Raw genomic sequence first — 15,340 nt, 5'->3', positions numbered from 1 at the left:
AGGAAGAAGGAATCTTCCCAACACATTCTATGAAGCAAACATCACCCTGATGCCAAAACCAGGAAAAGACCCAACCAAAAAGGAGAATTTCAGACCAATCTCACTCGTGAATATAGATGCAAAAATTCTCAAAAAAATTCTAGCCAATAGATTACAGTTTATCATCAAAAACGTCATACATCCCAGGTTTCATCCCAGGGATGCAAGGCTGGTTTAACATACACAAGTCCATAAACGTTATCCACCATATTAACAGAGGCAAAAATAAGGATCATATGATCCTCTCAATAGATGCAGAAAAAGCATTCGATAAAATCCAGGAACTTTTTCTAATTAGAACACTGAAGAGTATAGGCATAGGTGGCACATTTCTAAAACTGATTGAGGCTATCTATGACAAACCCACAGCTAATATTTTACTGAATGGAGTAAAACTGAAAGCTTTTACTCTTAAAACTGGAACCAGACAAGGTTGTCCTCTGTCACCTTTACTATTCAACATAGTGCTAGAAATTCTAGCCAATACAATTAGGCAAGACAAGTAAATAAAGGGAATCCAAATGGGAGCAGAGGAGGTCAAACTCTCCCTCTTTGCTGATGACATGATCTTATACTTAGAGAATCCCAAAGACTCAACCACAAGACTCCAAGAAGTCATCAAAAAATACAGTAATGTTTCAGGATATAAAATCAATGTCCACAAGTCAGTAGCCTTTGTATACGCCAATAACAGTGAAGATAAGAAGCTAATTAAGGACACAACTCCCTTCATCATAGTTTCAAAGAAAATGAAATACCTAGGAATATACCTAACGAAGGAGGTGAAGGACCTCTATAAAGAAAATTATGAAATCCTCAGAAAGAAAATAGCAGGGGGAGGAGACAAGATGGCTGACTGAAGCCAGCTTTCCACAGAATCTCCCGTTCAGTAGGAGAGTTAAAGGACAAAAATACAGCAAGTAACATGGTGGATTTGAGCTGCACTATGAGAGAAGGTTGAAGAACGCACGTCAACCACACTGAGGTGAGCTGCGAACACAAGGATACAAACAAAAGGTACAAAATCCATCACCAAGGGGACAGGAGTCCCCTCCCCCATGAGAATGGCTCAGAGTGCCCCACAAACAACCAGGCAGAGTTCAAAGGTCCTCCCACTACACTCCATGGGAGAGACCCTCTAAAAACTGGACCTACCTCCCCTACTAGGGTGCCACAGCGTCCTCCTGCCAGGCACAAAACTGTATAAACTGTATATAGTCTGTACCTGGAATTCTGCGCTCCCAGCGCTCCCCTTCACTCACACTGAGGTCTGGAGGCCAGTCCCGGTCTGCAGAGAGAGGACTGCACTGGAGTGGCAGTTCCCTGAGGCACACTGCGACAGCTGTCTTTTGGTGACAATATGGCCAGGATAAAACAGTGTAAAGCTGTGTGTGTTCTCTGCACGCAACCCCAGGCTCCCAGCGCTCCCATGCTCCCCTCTGCTCTCGCTCCAAGGTCTTCAGGCCTGTCCCCCAGGGGTCCAGACTCTTGGATGATTGTTCGAGGGGTGTAGACAGTGCTGGGCTGCAGCCGGTCGGTGTAGACTCTAGGGTATGGGAGCAGAGAGAGGACGGTTGGCCGGAGGGGAGCTACACCGGAGCAGTGGTTGCCTGAGCCATAAAGCAGCAGCCCTCTTTTGCTAGCAATAGGGCTCACTACCAAATATTCTGAAGCCACACCCCCTGTCTCCCTGGGCAACCAGAGACTCTGACTATAGGATTTGCCTGAGGCAACTCCAACTTGCAAACCAGGGAAATTCCCAGAGCGGGGGCTGACCCAGAGGTCCGCTTTACTGAACCTAAGACGCACCTGGCCGTCAGGGGATCGTCAGCCTATAGAAATTATAAGAGCAAAGACAAGCTGATTTGGAACTCAATTCAGCTTCTCTTCTACAGGGGAACCGCAAAGTTGTTCTGTTCTGTTCTGTCAGTAACATTAATCAGGGGCAAGACTGGACCTGAGTGAAAACCCCCCAACTTTCATCAAGCACGTGAGGTTGTCAGGCCTCACCTCCTCCTGCTAGAGAGAGGCAGAGCGCAGTGGCCTTGGCAGACTTCCTTGTGATTCAGGCAGGTGCAAACTCCTAGAGTAACGATTCACTACAGGCAACTGGGTCAGCCAACTGCAGGGCTATCAGTGACTGAGTGTGACACTGGTGCAAGGTGGGGAAGGAGGCATTCCCAGACTGATCTATTGGCTGGGTGGCTCCTCCTGACTCTATGCAGCACTGGAGCAAGCCACACCAGAGTAGTAACCAAACCCCTGTGATCCAGTTCCCGGAGACCTCTTAAACTCTCTCACCCAAGACAGGTGCGAACTGAGACAATTGATTTGAACTTTTTGAACAGAACCAATTGCCTGAGGACAAATCAGGTGGTGCCCTGGGTGCACGGTGGTAGGAAGGTTTGATTTTTCTTTTCCAATTGTTTGCCAGTGGGGGGTGGAGTGACTTAATTGCTGATATTTCTCCACAGCTGAGATTTCAATCCAGAGTATCTGTTTCACTAGGGTGGAACAGAAACCAGCTTAAAACAAGACAGAACCACTTAGCCCCACCACACCAGACAGGGCCCCAGTTTCTCAGGCCACAACACTGTACAGGCCTTTGGCAAAGCCCCAGAGGAAAAAAATCAGAGGGAGTAAAACAACCAGGGGACAGAATAAGTGGAAAACTCTGGTAACATGAATAACCAGAATAGAACAAACCCCCTCTCCCATGGAAAGATATGGCAGATGTTATTGAAGATACTATTCATAAACAACTTGCTGAGATGTCAGAAATCGAATTCAGAATTTGAATTGCATATATGATTAACAAAGTGGAATTAGGAATTCGAGGAGAAATTCAAAAGTTGTCTCAAGAATTTAATGAATTTAAAGACAAAACCACCAAAGACTTAGACACACTGAAGCAAGAATTTGCAGCCTTCAAAGATATGAAAAATACAGTAGAATCCCTCAGCAACAGAATGGAGCAAGCAGAAGAAAGGATTTCTGACATTGAAGATAAAGCCTTTGAACACTCCCAAACTATCAAAGAGGAAGAGAAATGGAGAGCAAAAACGGATCATTCTCTCCAAGAGCTCTGGGATAATTCAAAGAAGGCGAATATCTGAATCATTGGATTTCCAGAAACAGATGAAGTGGCCTCGCTGGGCACACAGGCCCTTCTGCATGAAATTATGAAGGAGAATTTTCCAGACATGCCTAGAGATTCTGAAATTCAGATAGCGGACAGCTTCAGAACCCCAGCATGACTCAACCCCAATAAGACATCCCCCAGGCATATCATAATTAACTTCACTAAAGTTAATATGAAGGAGAAAATCCTTAAAGCTGCCAGGAGAAAGAAAACCATTTCCATCAAAGGGAAGAATATTAGAATGATTGCAGATCTCTCTGCTGAAACGTTTCAAGCCAGAAGAGGGTGGTCACTGACTTTTAAGCCCCAAAAGCAAAATAACATTCCACCCCAGATCTTGTATCCAGCAAAACTGAGTTTCATTTATGATGGAGAAATTAAATACTTTAATGACATTCATATGTTGAAGAAATTTGCCATAACAAAACCAGCTCTTCAGGATATTCTCAGACCTATCCTCCATAATGACCAACCCAATCCTATACCACAAAAGTAAACTCACTCAGAAACTTCAGATCAAACTCCAATTTCCACACTGGCGAAAGGATTAAAAATGTCCACTGGACTTCTGAAAAACCCGATACCCAAAACTTCACCAGACTTATCAATATTCTCCATTAATGTGAATGGCTTAAACTGTCCTCTAAAGAGGCATAGTTTAGCTGACTGGGTACAAAAACTCAGGCCATACATTTGTTGCATACAAGAGTCACATCTTAATGTAAAAGACAAATACAGACTCAGGGTGAAAGGATGGTCATCCATAATTCAGGCAAATGGTAATCAAAAAAAGTAGGTGTTGCAATTTTATTTGCAGATACAATAGGCTTTAAACCAACAAATGTAAGGAAGGACAAGAATGGTCACTTCATATTTGTTAAGGGTAATACTCAATATGATGAGATCTCAATTATTAATATCTATGCACCCAACCAGAATGCACGTCAATTTATAAGAGAAAGTCTAACAGACATGAGCAACTTGATTTCCTCCAGCTCCATAATAGTCAAAGATTTCAACACTCCCTTGGCAGTGTTGGATCGATCCTCCAACAAGAAGCTCAGCAAAGAAATCTTAGTTTTAAACCTAACCATCCAACATTTGAATTTAGCAGACATCTACAGAACATTTCATCCCAACAAAACTGAATACACATACTTCTCATCAGCCCATGGAACTTACTCCAAAATCAATCACATCATAGGTCACAAGTCTAACCTCAGTAAATTTAAAGGAATATAAGTTATTCCATGCATTTTCTAAGACTACCATGGAATGAAACTTGAGCTGAGTAACAACAGGAATCTGCATACTCACAGAAAAACTTGGAAGTTAAATAACCTTATGCTGAATAATAGCTGGGTCAGACATGAGATTAAGAAAGAAATCGCCAATTTTTTGAAACAAAACAACAATGAAGACACAAACTATCAGAACCTCTGGGACACCAAAAAGGCAGTTCTAAGGGGGAAATTTATAGCACTGCAAGCCATCCTCAAGAGAATGGAAAGAGAGGAAGTTAACAACTTAATGGGACATCTCAAGCAACTGGAAAAGGAAGAACATTCCAACCCCAAACCCAGTAGAAGAAAAGAAATAACCAAAATTAGAGCAGAATTAAATGAAATTGAAAACAAAAGAATAATACAACAGATCAATAAATCAAAAAGCTGGTTTCTCGAAAAGGTCCATAAATCTTTGGCCCAACCTAATCAGGAAAAAAAGAGTAAAATCTCTAATCTCATCAATCAGAAACAACAAAGATGAAATAACAACAGACTCCTCAGAAATCAAAAAAATCCTTAATGAATATTACAAGAAACTGTATTCTCAGAAATACGAAAATCTAAAGAAAATTGACTGATACTTGGAATCACGTTACCTTCTAAGACTTAGCCAGAATCAAGTGAAATGTTGAACAAGCCCATATCAAGTTCAGAAATAGCATGAAACATACAAAACCTCCCTAAAAGGAAAAGCCCAGGACCAGATGATTTCACATCAGAATTCTACCAAACTTTTAAAGAGGAATTAGTACCTATATTACTCAACCTGTTCTCAAAAGGTAGAAAAAGAAGGAAGACTATCTAACACGTTCCATGAAGCAAACATCACCCTGATCCCCAAACCAGGAAAAGACCCAACAAGAAAAGAAAATTATACACCGATATCACTAATGAATATAGATGCAAAAATATTCAACAAGATCCTAACAAACAGAATCCAGCAACACATCAAACAAATTATACATCATGACCAAGTCGGTTTTATCCCAGGATCTCAAGGCTGGTTCAATATACGTAAATCTATAAATGTAATCCAGGACATAAACAAATTAAAAAACAAAGACCATATGCTTCTCTCAACTGATTCAGAAAAAGCTTTTGATAATATCCAGCATCAGTTCATGATCAGAACACTTAAGAAAATCGGTATAGAAGGGACATTTCTTAAACTGATAGAGACCATCTACAGCAAACCCACAGCCAATATCATATTGAATGGAGTTAGATTGGAATCATTTCCACTCAGATCAGGAACCAGACACGGCTGCCCATTGTCTCCATTGCTTTTTAACATTGTAATGGAAGTTTTAGCCACTGCAATTAGGGAAGAAAAGGTGATCAAGGGTATCCATATAGGGTCAGAAGAGATCAAACTTTTGCTCTTCAAAGATGATATGATTGTATATCTGGAAAACACTAGGGACTGTACTACAAAACTCTTAGAAGTGACCAAGGAATATAGCAGCGTCTCAGGTTACAAAATCAACATTCATAAATCGGTAGCCTTTATATATATCAACAATAGTCAAGTTGAAAAAACAATTAAGGACTCTGTCCCATTCATAGTAGTGCCAAAGAAGATGAAATATTTGGGAGTTTATCTAACAAAGGACATGAAAGATCTCTATAAAGAGAACTATGAAACTCTAAGAAAAGAAATAGCTGAAAATATTAACAAATGGAAAAACATACCATGCTCATGGCTGGGAAGAATCAACATTGTTAAAATGTCCATACTACCCAAAGCAATATATAATTTCAATGCAATCCCTATTAAATCTCCACTGTCATACTTTAAAGATTTTGAAAAAACAATACTTCGTTTTATATGGAATCAGAAAAAACCTCGAATAGTTAAGACATTACTCAGAAATAAAAACAAAGCAGGAGGAATTATGCTACCAGACCTCAGACTATACTACAAATCGATAGTGATCAAAACAGCATGCTATTGGCACAAAAACAGAGAAGTAGATGTCTGGAACAGAATAGAGAACCAAGAGATGAATCCAGCTACTTACCGTTATTTGATCTTTGACAAGCCAATTAAAAACATTCAGTGGGGAAAAGATTCCCTATTTAACAGATCGTGCTGGGTGAACTGGCTGGCAACCTGTAGAAGACTAAAACTGGACCCACACCTTTCACCATTAACTAAGATAGACTCTCACTGGATCAAAGATTTAAACTTAAGACATGAAACTATAAAAATACTAGAGGAGAGTGCAGGGAAAACCCTTGAAAAAATCGGTCTGGGTGAGTATTTTATGAGGAGGACCCACTGGGCAACTGAAGCAGCTTCAAAAATACACTACTAGGACTTGATCAAACTAAAAAGCTTTTGCACAGCCAAGAACACAGTAAGTAAAGCAAGCAAACAGCCCTCAGAATGGGAGAAGATATTTGCAGGTTATGTCTGTGACAAAGGTTTAATAACCAGAATCCACAAAGAACTCAAATGCATTAGCAAGAATAGAACAAGGGATCCCATTGCAGGCTGGGCAAGGGATTTGAAGAGAAACTTCTCTGAAGACAGGTGCCCGGCCTTCAGATATATGAAAATATGCTCATCATCTTTAATCATCAGAGAAATGCAAATCAAAACTACTTTGAGATACCATCTAACTCCAGTGAGACTAGCCTATATCACAAAATCCCAAGACCAGAGATGTTGGAGCGGATGTGGAGAAAAGGGAACACTTTTGCACTGCTGGTGGGAATGCAAATTAATACATTCCTTTTGGAAAGAGATGTGGAGAACACTTAGAGATCTAAAAATAGATCTGCCATTCAATCCTGTAATCGCTCTACTGGGCGTATACCCAGAAGACCAAAAATCACATCATAACAAAGATACATTACCAGAATGTTTATTGCAGCCCAATTCATAATTGGTAAGTCATGGAAGAAGCCCAAGTGCCCATCGATACACGAATGGATTAATAAATTGTGGTATATGTACACCATGGAATATTATATAGCCTTAAAGAAATATGGAGACTTTATTTCTTTCATGTTTACATAGATGGAGCTGGAACATATTCTTCTTAGTAAAGTATCTCAAGAATGGAAGAAAAAGTACCCAATGTATTCAGCTGTACTATGAAACTAATTTAGGGTTTTCACATGAAAGCTATAACCCAGTTACAACCTAAGAATAGGGGGAAGGGGGGAGGGAGGGGAGAGGTGGGTAGAGGGAAGCGGTTGGTGGGATTACACCAGCATTGCATCTTACAAGGGTATATGTGAAAGTTGGTAAACGGTCTGTGAAGCTAGTGAATGATGCCCCATGATTATATCAATGTTCAAAGCTATGATTTAATAAAAAAAAAAAAAAGAGAGAAAGAAAGGAAATAGCAGAGGAGTTTCACAATTGGAAGAACACACCATGCTCATGGATGGGCAGAAGCAACATTTTTAAAATGTCTATACTTCCCAAAGCAATCTACCTATTCAATGCCATTCTTTCAAGATTTGGAAAAAATGATTCTGCATTTTGTATGGAAGCAGAAAAAACCCCGTATAGCTAATGCAGTTCTTAGTACTAAAAATAAAGCTGGGGGCATCAGCATACCAGATTTCAGTCTGTACTACAAAGTCATAGTGCTCAAGACAGCATGGTACTGGCACAAAAATAGAGACATAGACACTTGGAATCGAATAGAAAACCAGGAAATGAAACTAACATCTTACTACCACCTAATCTTCGGTAAACCAAATAAGAACATAGCTTGGGGGAAAGACTCCCTATTCAATAAATGGTGTTGGGAGAACTGGATGTCTACATGTAAAAGACTGAAACTAGACCCACACCTTTCCCCACTCACAAAAATTGATTCAAGATGGATAAAGGACTTAAATTTAAGGCATGAAACAATAAAAATCCTCAAAGAAAGCATAGGAAAAATAATGGAAGATATTGGCCTGGGGAAAGACTTCATGAAGAAGTCTTATGTTGCCATGGCAATTGCAACAACAACAAAAATCAACAAATGGGAATTCATTAAACTGAAAAGCTTCTGTACAGCCAAGGAGACAACAACCAAAGCAAAGAGGCAACCTACACAATGGGAAAGGATATTTGCATATTTTGAATTGGACAAAAGCTTGATAACTAGGATCTATAGAGAACTCAAATTAATCCACATGAAAAAAGCCAACAATCTTATATATCAATGGGCAGGAGACATGAATAAATCCTTCTCTAAAGAAGATAGACGAATGGCTAACAAAAATATGAAAAAATGTTCATCATCCCTATATATTAGAGAAATGCAAATGAAAACCACCCTGAGATACCATCTAACCCCAGTGAGAATGGCCCACATCGCAAAATCTCAAAACTGCAGAAGTTGGTGTGGATGTGGAGAGAAGGGAACACTTTTCCACTGCTGGTGGGACTGCAAACTAGTACAACCTTTCTGGAAGGAAGTATGGAGAAACCTCAAAGCACTCAAGCTAACCCTCCCATTTGATCCTTCAATCCCATTACTGGGCATCTACCCAGAAGAAAAAAAAATCTTTTTATCATAAGGGCACTTGTACTAGACTGTTTACTACAGCTGAATTTACAATCGCCAAAATGTGGAAACAGCCTAAATGCCCACCAACCCAGGAATGGATTAACAAGCTGTGGTATATGTATACCATGGAATACTCTTCAGCTATTAAAAAAAAATGGAGACTTTACATCCTTGTATTAACCTGGATGGAAGTGGAAGACATTATTCTTAGTAAAACATCACAAGAATGGAGAAGCATGAATCCTATGTACTCAATTTTGATATGAGGACAATTAATGACAATTAAGGTCATGGGAGGGGGAAGAAAAAGTAGAGAGAGGGAAGGAGGGAGAGGGCTAGGGCCTTGGTGTGTGCACACCTTCTGGGGGCAATACATGATTGCAAGAGGGACTTCACCTAACAAATGCAATCAGTGTAACCTGGCTTATTGTAACCTCAATGAATCCCCAACAATAAAAAAAAAAAAAGAAAAGAAAAGAAAAGAAAAAAAAAAGGATTGCTCAAGACCCCCCCCCCAAAAAAAAAAACAACAATTTTAAAATTCATTTGGAACCACAAAGGAAACTGGAAAGCTAAAATAATTTTGAAAAAAAAAAGAACAAGGCTGGAGACACTACGCTCCCTGATTTCAAAACATATTACAAAGCAACAGCAACACAATGGTATAGTACTAACATCAAAATACACATATAGGGCCTGGCAGGATGGCTCACAAGGCCAAGGTGGGAGGACTGGGTGAGGATAAATGTCGAAGACCAATCTAGGCCACATGGCAAGACCCTGTCTCTACAAAACAATTAAAAAGTTAGCTTGGCATGGTGGCACATACCTGTAGCCCCAGCTACTCAACAGGCGGCCGTGAAAGGACTGTTTGAGCCCTGGAGTTCACGATTACAGGAAGCTATGATTGTGCCACTGTACTCAGGCCTGGGTGAGAAAGTGAGACCTTGTCTCTAAAAAGAAAATAATTAAACACAAACACACACATACACCAATGTTCTATTAGTCCATACACCAGTGAAACAAAATAGTTCAAACAAATCTATGGAGATATGGAAATAAATCTACGCATATATAATCAACTGCTCTTCACCTTAATGGAAAAAACATAGTCCCCTCAATAAATGGTGTTGGGAAAACTGTGTATCCACGTGCCAAGCATGAACTGGAAATCATCTCACACCATATAAAAATAATCAACTCAAAATGGATTAAGGACTTAATATAAATCCTGAAATAATAACACTCTTAGAAGAAAGTACATGGAAGAAGCTTCTTCTAGACCTTGGGTTGGGCAATGATTTTTTGAATATGAACTCAAAAGCACAGGCAACAAAAGCCAAAATAGACAAGTCGGATTACATAAAATTTAAAAAGACTGTACATAGCAAAGGAATCAACTAACAAAATGAAAAGGCAGTCTATGTGTTGAGAGAAAATGTTTGCAAACCATATATCTGATAAAGAGTTAATATCTAAAATACAAAAAAAAAAAAAAAACAAACTACAACTCAATAGCAAAAAATCAAATAACCTTATTTAAAAATGGGCAAAGGACCTGTAGGTACATTTCTCCAAAGACATACAAGTGGCCAACTGGTAGATGAAAAGGTGCTCAACATTACCAGTCATCAGAGAAAGGTAAATCACAACCACCACGAGATAGCACTTTATACATGTTCAGACGACTATTATTTACAAAAAAGGGCAAATGTTAGGGAGGATACAGAGGAAGGGAGACCCTGTGCACTGGTGGTGGGAATGTAAATTGGTACAGCCTCTATGGAAAACAACTTAGAAATTTCTCAAAAAATTAAAAATAGAGTTACTATTTGTTCCAGCAATCCCACTTCTGAATATATCCAAAAGATTTGAAATCAATATGTCCATGAGATATATGCATTCCCATGTTCACTGCAGCATTTATTCATAATAGCCAAGATATGGAAACACCCTAAATGTCTATTACTGGATGAATGGATGAAGACAATGGGATATGCATACAACCGTAACAACAAAGGAAATCCTGCCCCTTCAGACAACATAGACAAATGTGGAGGACTTTATCCAGAGTAAAATAAGCCAGACACAGAAAGTCAAATACTGCATAATTTTTCTTATCTTTGAAATCTAAAATAGTCAAACACATGGAGATAGAGAGTAGAATGGTGGTTGTCAGAGATTGGGAGAAGGGAGAAATGGGGAGGGAGTCATCAAAGGATACAAAGTTTCACTTATACTATTGGAAAATAGAAATTACTAGGGGTGGGTCAAAGCCACTTGTTACTAGTAGTTGTAATAGAATACCTTTTTCTAAAAATTAAGACTTATTATGTACCTGGTGAAAAAAACTATATGGTGAAAAACAAATATCCCCCTCAGACTGTATCACAGGCTCACTCCTCAGAGGAGCCATTGTTAACTATTTTTGCATATTCTCTCAGACACTGTGTATCTTCTATAAAAAGGTATTTACATATTCTATATAAAGTTTTTGATCCAAAGACTGAGACATGAATTTACTGAACACACTCTTTTTAAAACTTAACAATACATCTTACAAATCATGCCTTATCAATACCCAAAGACAGATGTCATCTTGTTTGATAGCTTTACTGTCACTCAACTGTTTTCTCATTGCTAGTTTGTTTCACATCCTTTCTAATTCTAAATAATGTTTCAGTAAATTTATTTGTTGTGTATACATACCCACATACCCACACACTTGTTTATATAACTGATTGTATCTGTAGAATGAATTTCTAGATGTAGAATTTTGAAGTTAAAAGGATTTTACTCTAGGAGGTGCAAAAATAGACTTGTTCAATTTATCTTGCAGTTTAAATGATTTCAGCCCTGCTGGGAAAAATAATCAATGAATTTCATTTCCCCTTAAAGTTAAATTTAGACATTAAAGGCATGTAGCACTTAAGGTGGGACAATACTAGGCAACCGGGCCCAGCTCTGTACATGGGAACCATTTAATTTTCAGTGTAGGAAAGATTTTATGGAAAATTTGAAAGATTTCCTGGAATAAGAGTGTCAGGAGACAGCCTTACCGTCTTCGGAAAATTCATCTTAAATGTGATACAATTGATAGAAATGTGCTGTTTTTAGTCATTGCATGTGAAGTTTTTCTTTTGGATGGGCTTGTCTTACTTTTCCAAAGACAAATTATTAATTATTGATTTTCTTCAGTCTTTCCTTTCTTCCTGGTTTATTTTATGTACAGCTCTACGAAGATAGGAATCATGAGGAAATTTAAATGTATTTATCTGTCCAACAAAGAAGAAATATCCATACATGGGAATCCTAACATGTATAAACAAATGCAATTAATGAAGAACTAATAGCATGATTTGTACTTGTTTTAATGAAAACAGTTTAAAAAATGTTAACAAAATAAGTTAAAACTTAGTACAGAAACTAATCCCTCTATAAACATTCACAAGAAGTTCTGGAGAGCACTCACTTGGGAGATTTTTTAAACCAGTTTATTATTGGAAATAGTTTTTAGAGTGATTAGAGTTGTGTCTATAAACATATTCATAAGAAAAAAAATCAGCACAGAAGTGTTCCATGCAGAGGTGTTGGTTGAAGAACTAACTTATTCTCCTCCCTTTTTACCTAGATCTTGCTATACATTAAAATCATCCTCTGAGGTTTTTAAATAATATAAATGTTCAACCAGACCAACAAAATCAGATTCTGAGGCTAAGGGAGGGAGTGGTAGGTCTCCACAATTTTTAAAGCTTTGCTGGTGATTCTAATTTGCAGTAGGCATTTAGAACTGCTGGCTATGGAAAGATAAGGAATTTAGGATCACCTCTGTCATTGTACACAGATTTACAAAGGAAATAATCTCAAGAGCCTATTCCATTTCTGTGAAAAACTCAAAAGATGTAAAAATGGAACAGAGAAAAGATTTAAAGAGAATGTGAGTGAGACCTATTTGGAGAGAGCTAACACTGTGCTGGAGTTCTCACCTCCCCGCTGGGAAGCAAATGCGTGTGTTTCCCTTTTGCCCCATACATAAAGGGAGAGATGTCAGTGGGTTTGCCCTGGGAGCTGTGGTAAATGTTTTTGTCACTGGGAGAGACAAGATGGTTGTCTGACCCACACATGACAAAGCTGAATTCGGCATAGATTGAAGTCTGTTTTCTACCAGCCAACTGCTCCCTTGGTGGACACTACAGAGTCCCATCTGTAGTAATACAGTGAGACATCTCAGAACTTGTCAAGGAGCCGTAAGTGTCTTTCTATAGAAAATGGTAGTGTCATGGGAGAGAGACCTTTGCATAGTTGACAGGGTGAGGTAAGGCAAACTTAGCAGAGGGAGGTTGCAGGTGTGTCCTCAGATGGGAAGTAGGGTTGTAGGTAATCACCTACAGTAGGGATACATCTTCCTGGGTCAGCAGAAGAGCAGAACCGTCAAATAGACCACGAAATCCACCCATAAGAGAGTTAGCCAATATCATCTTCCAGGCATGCGATTTAACCAGCTGCCAGAGAAAGAGCTGGAGGCCTTTCAGCTCAGTAAAAGTGAGCCAGCCCCTCTCTTGTCTCCATTTCCCTTCTCTTACAACAACACTGAAGAGAATAAAAGGGCCAAGATATGCGGAAGGAGATGAGGAGGAAGGTGAAGCCCCTTGGGTTTCCTGTTCTACAGGTTTCTAGGTGGAAGCCTGCACCAACCGGAGGAATTTAAAGGAATTTAAAGCTAAGTGACTATTGCAACGTGATTAGCACACTTTTCCCTGTGTTTCCTGAACTTGAGGAGCGAGTAGAAAGACTGAGTTCAGGCAAGAGTCATTCTAATTCATGATTTTAGTTTTGACATGGCATGTTCACCCTTTTACATGTCAGACCTTTGGTGCCCTTGATCCCAAATGACTTCTTGCTTCTTAATATGTGACTTTCATACTTGAGTTTCTTGAGATGTACCTTGCCTACTTGTATTTGCCAACTAGTAGCTGATTTCTTTCCAACTCCTCCTCGAGAACACCTATGTCCCATTTGCCCTTCATTCCAATGTGCAGCGAGCATTTCCAGTGGTTCGTATGTGCATCCAAGTCCTCTCCTCATCCTTTGCATTGCCAGCCTTCACCATATGCCTCATCATAGGAGGAAACTGGACCATTAAATAGCTGCTTTACTTCCAATTTGTTTTGTTAGAATTTTAGAGATGTAGGAAAGGGACAATAGCAACACAGTGTAAAGAACTCAACAGTGATTCCTAACAGTACCCACCAGAGTGAAACCTGAGAAGACTGTGAGCTTATCGGAATTATACAGTCACAAATTTATTTTTATTTGCATTTGATGAATTGTGTGTTAAAAATTTATTAGAAACAGGGCGGCGCCTGTGGCTCAAGGAGTAGGGCGCCGGTCCCATATGCCGGAGGTGGCGGGTTCAAACCTAGCCCTGGCCAAAAACCACAAAAAAAAAAAAAAGAAAAAAAATTTATTAGAAACAATAGACCTAAGGGTGTAATTTTTTTTATTAAAATCACAAACAAAACTGAACAGCTTCACTCATATATGTTTAGTTTACTTTTAGAAGGTTAAAAAAATTCTTTGATTAATTTATTATTTTGTTTTTTGGTAAGGGCTTGAATTTTGACAAAAAAGGAAACAATAGATTATTGCAAAGATGACTTCTAAGTGCTTGCATAATGTAATTCTTTAGTCCTGGAAATTACTTCCTTGCCACGCCATTTTCTAGGCTCTCTTGAAAATGACTTTGCTTGGCTTTCTGAGCCACTGTCACATGAGACCTATAGGGAAGGCTCACTTGCACTATATAAAGCAGCTGTTTTGATTAAGTATTTCATTTTCCTTTCCTAATATGTAGAATGCTCATAACAGAGACACGGAGGGTATCACATGCCACTATGTTAATGAGAAAATTTGCAATGGTAACAGTTAAGTCACACAGCATTTATTAAAAATACACACAATTTCAAGTAATGAGGTGTAATTACACCAATAAAAACAGATCATCACTGTTAATTACCTATCCCTGAGTAAGATAATCCTCATATTACAGCCATATTCATCATCAATTCATTCGACATTGATTATCTGGAATGTATCAGGCATTGTGGTAAGTTCTAGGGACGTGAAGTATCCATCCTGACCCTGCTTCAGAATCTTTATGTATTTGCAGGGAAAGGTCTGTCAAAGGTAATTTCAATAGATGACAAGCATTATAAGAATAGTGTACCACTTTAGTAACAAAATGAAAAACAGGCACAACTAATTGATTGGGATAATTTGAACAGGATATGTTTCAGAAAGGAGATCCTTTAATCACTTCCCAAAGGTAGAGCATTCTAAGGCAGATAAGG

Source organism: Nycticebus coucang, chromosome 10 (genome assembly GCF_027406575.1).
Source record: "Nycticebus coucang isolate mNycCou1 chromosome 10, mNycCou1.pri, whole genome shotgun sequence".
Classification (NCBI taxonomy): domain Eukaryota; kingdom Metazoa; phylum Chordata; class Mammalia; order Primates; family Lorisidae; genus Nycticebus; species Nycticebus coucang.
Note: the sequence above shows the minus strand (reverse complement) of the source record.